General features: G+C 37.0%; 1 long non-coding RNA gene across 2 annotated transcripts in view; it reads right to left on the bottom strand.

Annotated features, from left to right (window-relative positions):
• Positions 1-2,205: 2,205 nt before the first annotated feature.
• Positions 2,206-14,311, bottom strand: part of LOC122805835 — a 54,593-nt gene continuing 42,487 nt past the window's right edge. The window contains exons 1-2 of one of the 2 annotated variants that reach the window (XR_006365464.1): positions 4,416-4,484; positions 2,206-2,792 (exon numbers count right to left, since the gene is read on the bottom strand). This is a non-coding gene — a long non-coding RNA (uncharacterized LOC122805835). Of the gene's footprint in view, positions 2,793-4,415; positions 4,485-14,311 lie in introns of those variants that run through there. The other variant, XR_006365465.1, reaches the window with a different exon arrangement.

The raw sequence follows: 14,311 nt of genomic DNA, 5'->3' as shown, positions 1-14,311 counted from the left end.
AATATATTAATTTTGCACAAAGTAAAGCTCTGCAAGGATGTTGAGAAAGATATTGTTAATCTAAATGATATGACATGTGGCAATAACGCCTTTCCAGTTCATAAAAGAGAATATGAGGCTATGTTTCATACATTAAATAGACTGAATATGAAATTTAAACAACAGAAGCAAAAGATTATCATTATGGACAAAACATCTATGATGAAATGACAACTTATTTTGTACTGAAATGTAATGTAGCATCAACCAATAGCAAGGCAGTGAAATTATAGTATGAGATTTTATTTATACTTATTTATGACATTTGATTACTATGAACGTCCAACTTGGTAGGTGCCCATTTTCATTCAAGGCCTGAGGAGAAAGTTCCAAAGTATTATAAATGCATTTTAAAAACAAGAAATTTACAGTCTTCAAAAATAATATAAAAATCTCTACATTTAAATAATTATATCAAATTAGACATAATGTGAAAACATTGGTTAAGAACAGATGCAACTTTTATGACAATGATTCAATATTTGGAGAACTTTTAGTCAGTTTATGGAGAAATTAAAGGTAAGTTAGTATAATACAAACAGGAGCTGAACAGGGTTATGGCACATTTAGAAACAGAGTCAGGGGACAGACGTTGATTGACGTAAGGAGGTGAGAGAAGAAGGAAAAGTAAGGAGATATAAGGTTCATATTTAGTGATATAGTTTATCCTGTGGTTAAGCAAGAACAGAGACAGATTTTGCCTAGGAAGTCTTTCAGAATGGTTTTAAAGAGCTGGTGGTAGCTGATGCATACAGGTAAAGAATTCCAGGCCTTAGTAACATGATATGAGTACAGACCATGCCCAGCAGATTTGATAGGTTTGTGAACAAAGACAATTTTGAGGTAAATGGATCATAATGACTTATTGTATTAGATAATATTTTAGATAATTGCATGGGTGGGAACTTGAACAACTATCTTGAAATAAAAGAGCTCAGGTGGCAGGTCAAACGCAATGCTGTGAAACCACCTGGATTGAATGGACATTGTAATGTTAAAAGTAATTTAAAATATTGAATGTTAAGTAGATAATTTCTATATCTCTTGTTAAATGATTTATATATTTTATGGATTATATAAGAAATATATTCATTGGTTCTCTGTGTCATATGATCTGTAAATTTCGGTTTAACTGCTGTTGCTATGCAAGTGTACATAAAGTCAATCTGGACACATCAAGAGAAGAATCTCTAACACAGAAAAACAGCAGGTGGGACTGCTGTCAGTTTGGTAGCTGGTATCTGTAGTGATATAAAATTTGTAAGGGCTACTGCCTAGTAAACATACAGAAGTCAAAACTGCTGTTTTTCTGTGTTCCATATTTTTCTCTTTACTTGATTTTGCTATCCAGACATACTTTACATACACTTGGACAGTGACAGCAGTTAAAAATATGCACCTGTAACACAGAAAGTGCCAGCTGTGACAGTTGTCTGTTTGGTAGCCAGTAACTGCAGTGGTACCCAATTCTGTTACCAGTACAAAACTAATTTGCATGAGTAATGCTGGGTTTATAATATGAATGCTGATTAGTTTGTCCAGTGTGCATGTTTACTGTTCAACTGTCTATGCACATGTGTAGCAGTCTGTTTAATACCAAGCTTCTACTTCCAAACTTACATCTGTATATGTTTTAATAACAAGACTGTAATGTGTGTAAACTGACAAAACTTCAGACTAGAAATGCTAACATCACAGAGTAGTTGTGTAATTAAAGTGCCCATCTTACTACACTGGTAATCTGCCAGCTGTAGATTTGTTGAGCTATAACTGTCATGGATGTATAGTGATGAGTATACTAAATGAAGCATTAAGTACTGCCGCATGTGACTTAACAACAAAGCTAGAACATCACATCCTACTATCCCTGGTTATGTCAGTGAGATATATCCATCATCCAATGCACAGCTGCTGATTAGCTTTGCAGTTATAAGACTGTAAACCAAGAGACAGTGTGTGGTGATTATGTTGTTAGCAAGGGTGACAAAGAACAGAGGATGATTTTCATGTTACAGGAGTTGTAATGGCAATGCGAATGACTTAAACTTTCATTACACAAAATCATGACCTGTGTGAATGACTGCACACAGTTATATTTATTAAATAAAAATGCAAACATACAGACACATGGCCAGGATATAAAAGTTTAAGTCCCAGTCGATGATGTGTTTTGCTTTTGGGTGTTTATTAAATAGTTGTCATATTATCATAAATGTAGCAAAAGTTCATGTATACTAAATGGGTGCCTACTGTGCCATTATATGGTTTATTCTTTATATTTATTTGACAAAAACAAACAGAACTTATAAAAAAATTCAAAACTCATAAATGAACTAAAATACATAAATTACATTTCATAATAACATCCCTAACATATAAAAATGAAATAGTCCTTTTGAGGGATAAGACTTAAAATAATCAGATGGTCCTTATGGTTCATTGTGTGCAAAAAGAACGATTAATAACTTAATTACTAAACACATTTAACTGAAGCCGAGCTTCTAAAATAACTAAACATGCCCATTCATTAAATACTGCAGCCAACATGACAGGCTAATGAAGAACATTAATCATAATATCATGCATTTCTTTGCTTTAATAAATATTCACATCTTGTTCCCAAGTCAGAGCTTTTCTTGTAAGCATACTGCTTTTTCTCCATTTAAATAACACAAGTATGAAACTGCAGAGCAAGTTCTATAATTACTGTAATCATGCCTTCAATTCATGGAAATATGAACATCTTCCTTCATCTGAAAAACAGAAGTATTTCCATTAAATTTATGTTAATTATGCAAAGCTATGGCAGGACTAAAATGCTATATGTTTATTAAAATGAGTTTAGTGCATTCACCATAAGGATCTATCACTCCTATTTCTTTTTTGAACCTTAATTTTGTCTGTAACCCTGCCTTCATTCATACCTATTTGCAGGCATACCCGACTGTAACCATGACAAAACACATTAATTACATGCGTCAGGCAAATCTTTTTAAAGAACAGCATCAGTACAGTGCAGCTTAGGTCTTGAGGTATTAATATTTGGTGATAAAATTCTAGCCACTGCAGATTTCTAAGGGCAGATTTTTATCAGACTCTTTCCTGTAAATTCTGCACAATCAGTACCATATTCTAAATTCATTCACTTCCTTCATACTACATTGCATACTACACCCTGTTCTTCATATTACATTGCATACTACACTCTGTTCTTCATACTACATTGCATACTACACCCTGTCCTTCATACTACATTGCATACTACACTCTATCCTTCATATTACATTGCATACTACACCCTGCCCTTCATACTACATTGCATACTACACCCTGTCCTTCATACTACATTGCATACTACACCCTGTCCTTCATACTACATTGCATACTACACTCTATCCTTCACACTACATTGCATACTACACCCTGACCTTCATACTACATTGCATACTACACCCTGTCCTTCATACTACATTGCATACTACACTAAATCTTTCATACTACATTGCATACTACACCCTGCCCTTCATACTACATTGCATACTACACCCTGTTCTTCATACTACATTGCATACTACACTCTGTTCTTCATACTACATTGCATACTACACCCTGTCCTTCATACTACATTGCATACTACACTCTATCCTTCATACTACATTGCATACTACACCCTGCCCTTCATACTACATTGCATACTACACCCTGTTCTTCATACTACATTGCATACTACACCCTGTCCTTCATACTACATTGCATACTACACCCTGTTCTTCATACTACATTGCATACTACACCCTGTCCTTCATACTACATTGCATACTACACTCTATCCTTCATACTACATTGCATACTACACCCTGCCCTTCATACTACATTGCATACTACACTCTGTTCTTCATACTACATTGCATACTACACCCTGTCCTTCATACTACATTGCATACTACACTCTATCCTTCATACTACATTGCATACTACACCCTGTCCTTCATACTACATTGCATTCTATACCCTGTTACTCTACCAGTGAGGTTTCCCACATCCTTTGTCCCCTTTCCTTCCACTCTTGCTTTACTCTTTCCTCCCTTCTATCTTCCTGCCTATCTCATTGAACTGTTACTGTGTCTGCTATATTCTGATTCTGTTACATAATGTAACTTGCAGTTGTGTTTTAGTTGTAGTTGTTATTTCATATAGTTGCATTTTTAGTTATAGTGCTAATCTGTTGCTTGTAAAAAAATGCTTCAGTATTCATCACTGTGGATGCAAGTATTTGAAAATGTCAACTCTGCTGTTATAGTACTTTTAAGAGTTTCCAAGAATAGTTTAGTCTAATGACCATGTACACTTTATTAGTACCAACTCTCAGGCCTTACCTCCTTTCTCAAGGTGGAAGAGAAGAGTTAGTCCCAGGGTAAAATTGAAAGTACCCATTCAGTCGTCCTGATTTTGTCTAAATGAAGAAAATGAATTGCATTACTTAAGCTGCATAGTAAATTTCCTGCAGAGAAGTGGAAGGTGCTGGGTGATAAATCTATTTCTGCATCACATTCTGTTTATTTGCTGATGAAAGTTCAGGTCTCTGATTTTAGTGTTAGTTGAGTTGTTTGACTTACTGCAATACAGGAGGTCAAGGAAAATGGTCTGGTAAGTGAGGCAAAGATCATCCCTCAGGAGCCTATAAGACACAGCCTCTCCTGGTAGCTGAGGTTCTTGAAACCAGAGATCTTTTTAGTTAGAAATAGATGGGACTTTTCAAGTTTGTTGATATGTCAAGTGAGGCCTAAACAAAAGACAGGGCTGTACTCTATAATAGGCCTGATCAGTGCTCAATCTAGGGGAATGATAACATCTTTGGAAGTAGACAAAATACCTTTGGCTATTAGTTTCGTAAGAAGAAAGATGCCCTAACTAACAGTTGCCATGTGACAATCAAAGGACATGGAACTATCAACCCAAGTACCCAGGTCCCTGTCTACATTTTCATTTTGTAAGAGAGAGTTGTCTATATGTATGTTCTATGTAAAGGCTGTTTTCCAAAAGAGGCAGTGCTACATTTTTTTATCATTCCCTTTATCTATCTGTACACGAGGTATTAACTAGGGTAAGTCCTTTCTGAAGGGTATAGACATCTGAGGGAATTTTCCAAGTTACACCCAGTTTACAGTTGTCTTCATATTTGAATTACTAGACATCCTGGTTATCCATTTTGATACGAGCAAAGTATATATTAAATAGGAAAGGACCCAGTATAGACCTGTGAAGGACTCCACTAGCTAACCTAGCACTATTTCAAGGGTCACTTGCCACATGGACTGTGTAGGCTCTGCCTTTCCAACAGCTGGCTCTCTATTTTACCAGATATAAATCTATGTTTAAGGCTAAGAGTTTCCTTTACAATTCTGCCATGGTATGGTATTGAATGCTTTGGCCAGATCACGATAAGGTGCATGAAAAGCATGGCCACTGAGAACAGATCGTGGGAGCATCTTGAAGACATTAACAATATTAAACCAGCTATTTTGACAAGGCCAAATTGTTACAGCAGGTCATGCGTAATGATATTATTAATATTTATTATTTATTTAAATTTGTTTACCAGGTTAGAGCACTGATCAGTTAAGACTGATTTCAGTCTGAATATTGGGTTAAAAGCTGACCAGACATACAAAACAGACAAGAGTACGATAATATGACAATAATACAGTACAATGGTAGAGTAATGCTTTGGATACACGCCATATCCAGTGTATTCATTACAATACGCATACTGCTCACTCTCTTAATGTAAGAAGTCTGGACAAAGCCTAAACTAATAGAGGGACAAAGGCCCAAAAATATGGATAGATTTTAAATATTGCTCTTAGAAACCTAGAAAGTTGCTAATCTAAAAGATTTTGTGTTAGCATGCATTTTCTGAAGAATAGCAAGTCTGAAACTCAAATGTGTGTCATTATCTAGTGACTTCAATCCTTGGTGATTTGCCAGAAAAAACACAAATTTTATGAGGAACATACCAAAAATATGAGTCAAAAATCTGGACAGTTGAGCAGTGTGACAATATGTACAAATGTTTTAAAGCATTTGAGAAATTTGAGTATAATAAATTACAGATTTCAAAAGAAGCAAGGGATCTTAGTGGTTGAGTTAGAGTGAAGAAGTATACTTACCTCATATGACCTGAGGTATAACAGGTACACTTTGCTTGATTCATTAAATGTGATTTCAGCAGAGAATGGATCTTGGCGTACGAGGATGAGCCCCTAATTTCAGGAGGCAGTGGCTCCCACAGTTTGGGCCTGAGCATAGCATAATTAATGAGACTGGTAATGATGCATGCCGTATCACTGCAGATCAGGCTCGTAAGGATGAATGGACTGTAATCCAATTTTTGTAATCTCATTTTTCCAATTAAGGGGCATCACTATAGCAGTGCACCAGGCTTCAGGAACATAACCTGTTTCTAAGCTTAGGTTAAACAATTTAAGGAGATGTTCCGTGGGCTTGTCTTGTCCCTGATAACATGATGTTCTGGGGCCTCTGGGTATCAGTGTAGATGATGTATGTTTATAACAAACAGGAAGACACCACTTCAGTTTCCATCAGGCCTAAGGGCATGCTAGGTGTGAAACCAAGTTATGGACGGAGTCCTTTATTTAAATTTAAACAATTATCTGTAACTACATATATGTAAACATGCTGCAGATGCATGAGTGTCTTAAGATTGGGCAGTTTGTTTATGAGACTCCTGGCACTGACAAGACACCCTTTAATGTGTTCAAGTTAGGTTGACATGAATTTTCTATTTCAGGAAAAAGGGCATTATGGAAGCAGCAAAGGCTTTTGCCAGTAAATGGAAACCCTTGAATGAGATGCAAGCTATCCCTTGCAAAACAAGAAAGATTAAAGAGCATCTCATCCTAGGCTAATACATACTGGATGTCCCCAGAATGACACCAACTATTAAGCTAATTGTTAATGCCAGTTAACTTCTATTTACTCCTTCTTAGTGAAGGAAGACTTTCATTCAGGACCAGAGTCTTACCTGCATCTGTCACATGCATCAGAAGTTCCACCATGTATGTTTGACTATCCCACAGGCTTTTGGATCTCAACTCCTTCATTCCCATATGGAACATCTCTCTTTTGAAATGTTGTCACTCTAAATGCTGAATGCTGACACACCGAAAAAGACAGAAAATCCAGGAGAAGTGAATTTTACAAATTGCTCTTCTCCTTTAAAGCTTTTTTTTTTGTAAGGGGAAGCAAGCCCCCCTGCAAGCTCCGATGTGCGTGTGTGTGGGGGGGCAAGCCCCCCACACCCCTGAACTCTCTCACACACACACACACACACACACACACACACACACACACACACACGTGTGTGTGTGTGTGTGTGTGTGTGTGTGTGTGTGTGTGTGTATGTATATATATATATATATATATATATATATATATATATATATATATATATATATATATGGTTCCCATTCAGAAGCCTGAAACATCATAAGCCTGAAAATCAAAATCCTGAAACCAAAAGCCTGAAAATTCAGAATCCTGAAAACTCAAAATCCTGAAAGCCCAAAATCCTGAAAGACCAAAATCCTGAAACTCAAAATCCTGAAAACACAAATAATGCTAATATGTCACTATAAAGACACTAATATCTACCAACTGACCCTGACCCTAACCCTAACCCTAAGGTCTGTCACTATCGCACACTCACCTGACCCGCGCCCTAACCCTAACTCACTTAAACCGCCCCTAACCCCAATATCTGTCACTATTGCATACATGCCTAACCTGCGCCCTAACTCTAACTCACTTAAACCGCCCCTAACCCTAAAATAAAACCAACCGCACACTTACCTGACCCCAACGCATGACCTAACACCACAGGGCTAACAATAGCAAAGCCACAATGACATCAGTATGTCTATTTTGTGTTTTCAGGATTTTGAGTTTCAGGATTTTGGTCTTTCAGGATTTTGGGCTTTCAGGATTTTGAGTTTTCAGGATTCTGAATTTTCAGGCTTTTGGTTTCAGGATTTTGATTTTCAGGCTTATGATGTTTCAGGCTTCTGAATGGGAACCATATATATATATATATATATATATATATATATATATATATATACATACACCATCTCCAACTTCACATACCTGGGACAAAAGGGAATATTCCAAGAAATGACCATCTTGGACTTGGCAGATATAATTCTGCACTTTGGCAATTTAGTCTCCATGTTTCAGGACCTGCTGTAGCGGATCTTGACATTTAAAATGGTTACCCATGGAGCATTACCATATCATTGTCATATTTTTCTTGGGAAATGGTTTTGAACCCTCGTAATATCTGTGAACTTTAACCTAAAGGGAAGCTGACAATGATCTTGGACTTGTACAGTCTGGTCCTTGTCAGATGCTAGTTTAGGATTACTTCAGTAGAAGCAAATTTGCTGTTGGTGACTTGCTAACATAGGTATGCATGCATGGAATAGGTGAGATGAAGGAGTTCTACTGAGGCCTATTCTTACAGGTTCTAGCAGGCTTTGGCAAGGATTTCTTCACAGCATCAGAATGTGACATTTTTGTATGTTCTGTTTGAAAATGTGTCAGTGGTCAAGATAATGGTGTGACTATGTGATGCTTACTCTGCATTTTTATTTGTGAGGGGGATGTCTACATATTAGCTAGGTGTTTGCACTTCTCACAGACAGACATTTTTGTGATATGTAGTTCATATCAGTGAGCATTTAGTCTACTGCATTAGGATATCAATTGATTGGAAGCTGGTAAGAGAAGAGGAGCAAATCTATTAACCATCCATATTGACTAGAAGTTCGAGTATTAGTTGGCTATGTGTACAAGGAGCTATGGGATGGCCTGTGTAGTACTTCCATAACCATACATATCAGTGATGTAAACAAAGCCACATCGTGTATTGATGTTACCAGCACAAATAAAAGCAAATTTAGCAGCCAAACAATGATAAGCATGAACTAATGCTGCCCTGGACATAACAGAGACAACTGTCAACTAGGGCAATAAATTGTGGTTTAGGAATACTGCTTGAAAGTAAAAATGAAATTGTCCTCACTACTCACTATTCAGCTACAACTAACACATCACTGCCTGTTGAACAGCTCAGTGCACAGTCTTGCAATAAACAGCAACTAACATAATCAAAACAAAAGAATCAACCAGAAAACAACCATGGGAGAACCAAATGATTCTAAGGAAATAGAAACAACTACTTTTCTCTCACAAGAGTAATCACTACAGATTCCAGACTGGCCCACAACACCTGCCTAAACAAGTTGTTCTTCATGAAATCCGCACTTTGAGTCAATGCTCCAAAGAGAATATTGGTAGTTTAAGGCTGCTAAACCAAATCAAGTGTAATAAAGTTGTACTTTTATGAGTCTTAGAAAAGTCATCAGATTTAATTTTTTATTTATATTTGTTTACCATGGTAGTGCACTGATCAATATTGACCAGTCTTAGGCTGAACTAGGGTGAAATATAAACCATTTCACAAACAAAAAAGTACATAAATGTAAGCAATAATAAAGCACTTCAGACTAATTGCATAGAAAAAAATGTGTATATATATTTCAGTGAACAGGCACCATGCAGTCTATAACCAAGCAGAGTATAATGTGAAAAATATACATTAGTTTCTAAAGTGTGTCAGTCTTCAGTGAATCTTGAGAGAGGAGAAGAGACTTGGAAAGGAAATAGGTTAAGTGACATGTCCTCTGAAAAGCAGGAATATATGGCTTTGAGGAAGAGGTGTTTTTTCAGTTGCATTCTGATTTGTAATAAGTATTGATTTTCTTACTGCAGATGGGGAGAGCTGGCTAAAAAGTGGGAATCAAGGAGGAGACATTATGTGCGGTGCTGTGGAGTTTGGTTTATGGGGTAATGAGAGTTGGAGTGGCTTGTGGGGTAGTGTCTCGAGTTGTATGAGGAGGTGTTTTCAAGAAGTCTATCTACAAGGGGAATAAATGTGTGGAACTAGAGTAATTTGTAGATTTAGAATCCTAAAAGTAGTTTAGATCTTTGTTTTATGGGTAGCCATTTTCTTTTTCTATGGTGATACAGTGATGCTCACAGAAAGATGAGTTTATAATGAATTGACAGATGCTGTTAAAGATTGTTTGGAGTGTGGCAATGTTTTTCTTGGAAGCAGAAGCAAAATTGAGAGCCTGTATACTAGCTGAAAAAGGAGAACTCCTTTGCCCTTGACTGTTCTCGCTGGTAAAGATAGAGAAGAGGAGATCTTTTTGGCCTGGATACGGAGGGAATTTATTTTGGATCTCACTTTGTCTCTGTGGAGATGGAAGTTTACTGACTGATCAAGCAATAATCATAAGTATTTGAAGGTGGAAGTTGTCTCTCTGGCATGGTTGCATAGGTCAAAGATAGTTAAAGAGTTAGGTGTTTTGTGAATTTTCAAAAAACATAGTTTTGGTCTTGGTGGAATTGATAAGTAGTTTATGGTTTATGAGCCATTAGTGGAGCTCAGGTAAATCTGACTGGAGTTGGCACTGAATGTTGATGTGAGAGTGACCTGCTTGTTAAATAACCATGCCATCAGCATAGATGATAAGTGGGAGATGGGGAAGGTCACATGGAGGTTTGTTAATGAATATGGAGAAGAGGATCCTTGAGGTTCAACTTTGGTAATAGGTGCAGATTCTAATTGAGAGGAACCTGTTTTAACTCTGAAAGTGTCTATCAGTAAAGAAATTTTTAAACCAGAAAGCAGTGTCTGGACTGACATAAATTTCAAATTCAAAAAGCCACAAATACTATGAGATGAATGCTCTGCCTAAAAAAGAAACAATTTGAAACAGACAAAAATAGACAAAGCAATACAATGCCAGAGCCAGGTCTGTAAAAACAGGTGCAGTGGTAGCATTGTCGCCTCACAGCAAGAGGTTCTCCCGTTCGATTTTCGGCTGGAGCGCCTTCTGTGTGGAGTCTGCATGTCCTCCCCATGGTCGAGTGGCATTCGAAAGACATGCGTGAATGGGTGTGCCTTCCTTGAAGGTTGGGCATCGAGCTGGCACCTCGGCACCATAAAAATCTGCTTCCAATCATTAGCGGACCGGAGCTTCGCTGTGGCGACCCCTAACCGGGAAAAGCAAAATGAAGTACAAGAACATTAACTTGATTTGCAGAATTGCTTGTATTTTTTTAAAGTGTTGGGAGGGTGGCTTAATAGTTAGAGGTGTTTGCCTTACAAATACAAGGTGCAGGGTTTGAGTCTCACAAGGGATAGATTTGTTTGAATGATGGGAGTGGTTTTGTAGCCTCTTATCTAAGCTTGCTTAACTGTGGAATTGTTAACGCCTGATGAAGTAGTTGTAAAAATTGTGAAAGCACTTACGTTTTTGTTCATAGGTTCATAGATTAGTACTAAGCTAACTGCCCTTGTGAGCCATTTTAAGCCTAGCCAATTGTCCCTTGTGGATTTTATTATATATATATATATAATTTATTTAAAAAAAAAGTTGGGAGGGTGGCCTAATGGTTAAGGTGTTGGATTAGAGTCTCACAAGGGACAATTGGCTAGGCTTAAAATGGCTCGCAAGGGCAGTTAGCTTAGTACTAATCTATGAACCTATGAACAAAAACGTAAGCACTTTCACAATTTTTACAACTACTTCATCAGGCGTTAACAATTCCATAGTTAAGCAAGCTTAGATAACAGGCTACAAAACCACTCCCATCATTCAAACAAATCAATCAATGACTTAAAGAGAAACAGCTTTAATGATTCTGCATGATTAATATTAGTAAAAATGTATTTATTAATCTACTCAATTACAATTCTCATATAAAAAATAGCATCATAAAGCTCAACAATAACAACATTATGTAAAGATACATATTTAAAACATACTATACACATATAAATAAAAATGTTTACATAAAAAATAAACATTATAATAAAAAAAGAAATAGAATATATAAAGAATATATAAAATATATACTAACAACCATACACCTGTTCCTTTGAAATGGTGACTTATATTTACCTAAATAGGGGTCTCGCTTTCAATATTGGTTTCAATGAAACCTTATCATTCAAACCTTTACCTACATCAGCTCTCATCCTTACTATCCATTTTACCTCACTGACCTCCATTTCATTTCTATGGCCCTTCAGTCTCTCATTGAAAGGTATTCTATTGCTAGAAATTTAAAGTGATGTGTATCATCATGGTCATTATTTATTGTTGAGCTTTATGATGCTATTTTGTTTGAATATAGAGGTAGAGGTGGGTGTAGACTATCTTTCCAAGAAGTTTGTCCAGAATTGGAAGGATGGATATTGGATGGAACTGAGAGGTATTTTTGAGTTGGTGTGCTTTTGGGGGGGGGGGGGTAATTAGTGCCGTTTTACAAATCTGTGGCATGATGTTTTGCCAGAGACATAGATTATATATGTGGATGAGACAAAGGCATAGATGCTCTCTGCAGTTATATATGAACTAGGGGGTTATGTTGTCAGATCCAGGAGGGGTGTCAGTGGAAATATTTTCAAGCAAAATAGAGGCTTCTTTGGGACATATGCATCTGAAGTGGAAAAAGAGGACTAATTGGAGTGAGGTGGAAATGCATGATCTTTAGGAGGTGTGGAATTTATTGATGGGAGACTGTTAAATTCTTTAAGGAAATTCTCTGGAGAAATGTTACCATACTGCATAGAATGGTGTTTGTAAACAGGATACCATGAGGAAATTTTTTCTTTTAAGTAGGCTAACCTCTTTTCAAAAGGGTTTGAGGAGTGTAAAAGGATAATGTGTTTCTTTGTTTAGAGATTTCTTTTGTGCCTTCTGATGGACTTCTTGACTAGGTTGCACAAGACTATAAAGGAGGTGCAGCTGTGAGTTGGGATCTGTTCACATTTTTGCCATGCTTCATCATTTAGAGTAAAAAGATGTTTAAGTTGATGTGGATAGCCATTCAGTTTTGGTGAGTTTATAAAGCCTGTGAATAAGTGGAAAGAATTTGTCATGCAGCTGGAGGTGAAAGTTGATCAGGCTTACATCTGCTATATTAGGGTCAGTTAGGGGTATATGGTCCTAGTTGTGGGCTGTAAGAAAGGGTCTGAGATTCTCTATTTCTGCTACTCATGGGTTTTCAGATGCTTTTAATATTGGTGGCTATAGGATGGTTGGCAACTTTAAAGGTGATTGGTCAGTGGTCCATTAGCAATGGTGGCAGAATGTTTATGTTGGCAATGGAGTTTTGTATCCTTGTAATAATCAGGCTGAGAGTGGAGTGTTTGGTGAACCTCAGATAAGGTCTTGTTGGCTCTTTTATGAGTTGAAGGAGACCTAGGTCTGCTAGGAAAGTACCCATGTCAGATGAAAGATGGCTAAGATAATTAATATTGAAGTCACCTAGAATGATTATCTTACAATTTTTGGGCTAATTATTAAGGATGTTAGTAATGAGTGATTCAAATTTATTTAGGGAAGTGTAGGGGGGGCTCTCTATTGAAATGTTGACACTTGAAATGCAGAGTCCCAACAAGCCAAAAAAAAAAAAGACTGAAAAAGCAAGAGAAAAGTGAGTGTCAAAAATTGCGGGTCCCAACATTTCAAATGGTTACTAGCAGGGGGTGGTAGAGAGGCTGTACTGAAAAGTAGTGGTTTGCCTTTTTGAATTGGAAATTTTAGGAGAATCCAGTTATGACTGTAGTCTGAGGTGAAGTATCCTTGGATAATGACTTTTGGGTTTAGGTTATTTTTGTACATAAGAGAGCATCCACATAATCATTTGCCTGGTATGGCATCACTGACATACTTGTAGAAAGTTAGAAAGTATTGGAAGTTGGGGGAGCCTTTTTTAACCCAGGATTCTGTAACTGCTAGAATGTCTGGGTTGTGCTGGGAAAAAGAAGCACTAATGAGGTCTAGCTTGTTTTGGTGCTACGTGCATTGAGGAGGGCACAGGCCAGTATAGGAAAGGAGTAGTTCTAATGTTGAGGAAACAAACTCATTGGACCTGGGTTAAGTTCCATTGTACTCAAAAGAAGGAGTATAAAGATTATGGAGGATAGTCTGAATGAGGTCTTTTGTGTTTTAGGCAGAGAAAAAATTGTTTCTGAGCCTTAGTAATCATATAGAAGAGTGATCCTGACAGTGGTGAACTAGGAAATAGGTTTGGTCTGATTACTGGGGAGGTTGTGGTGGTATATTTTTGTTCAGGAAGTTATAGAAGTTGGGGTAATACATAGTGATATGAT

The sequence above is a fragment of the Protopterus annectens genome, chromosome 7.part0 (assembly GCF_019279795.1).
Source record: "Protopterus annectens isolate FY-2018-M chromosome 7.part0, PAN1.0, whole genome shotgun sequence".
Classification (NCBI taxonomy): Eukaryota; Metazoa; Chordata; order Ceratodontiformes; family Protopteridae; genus Protopterus; species Protopterus annectens.
This window is presented reverse-complemented; position numbering and strand designations above follow the sequence as displayed.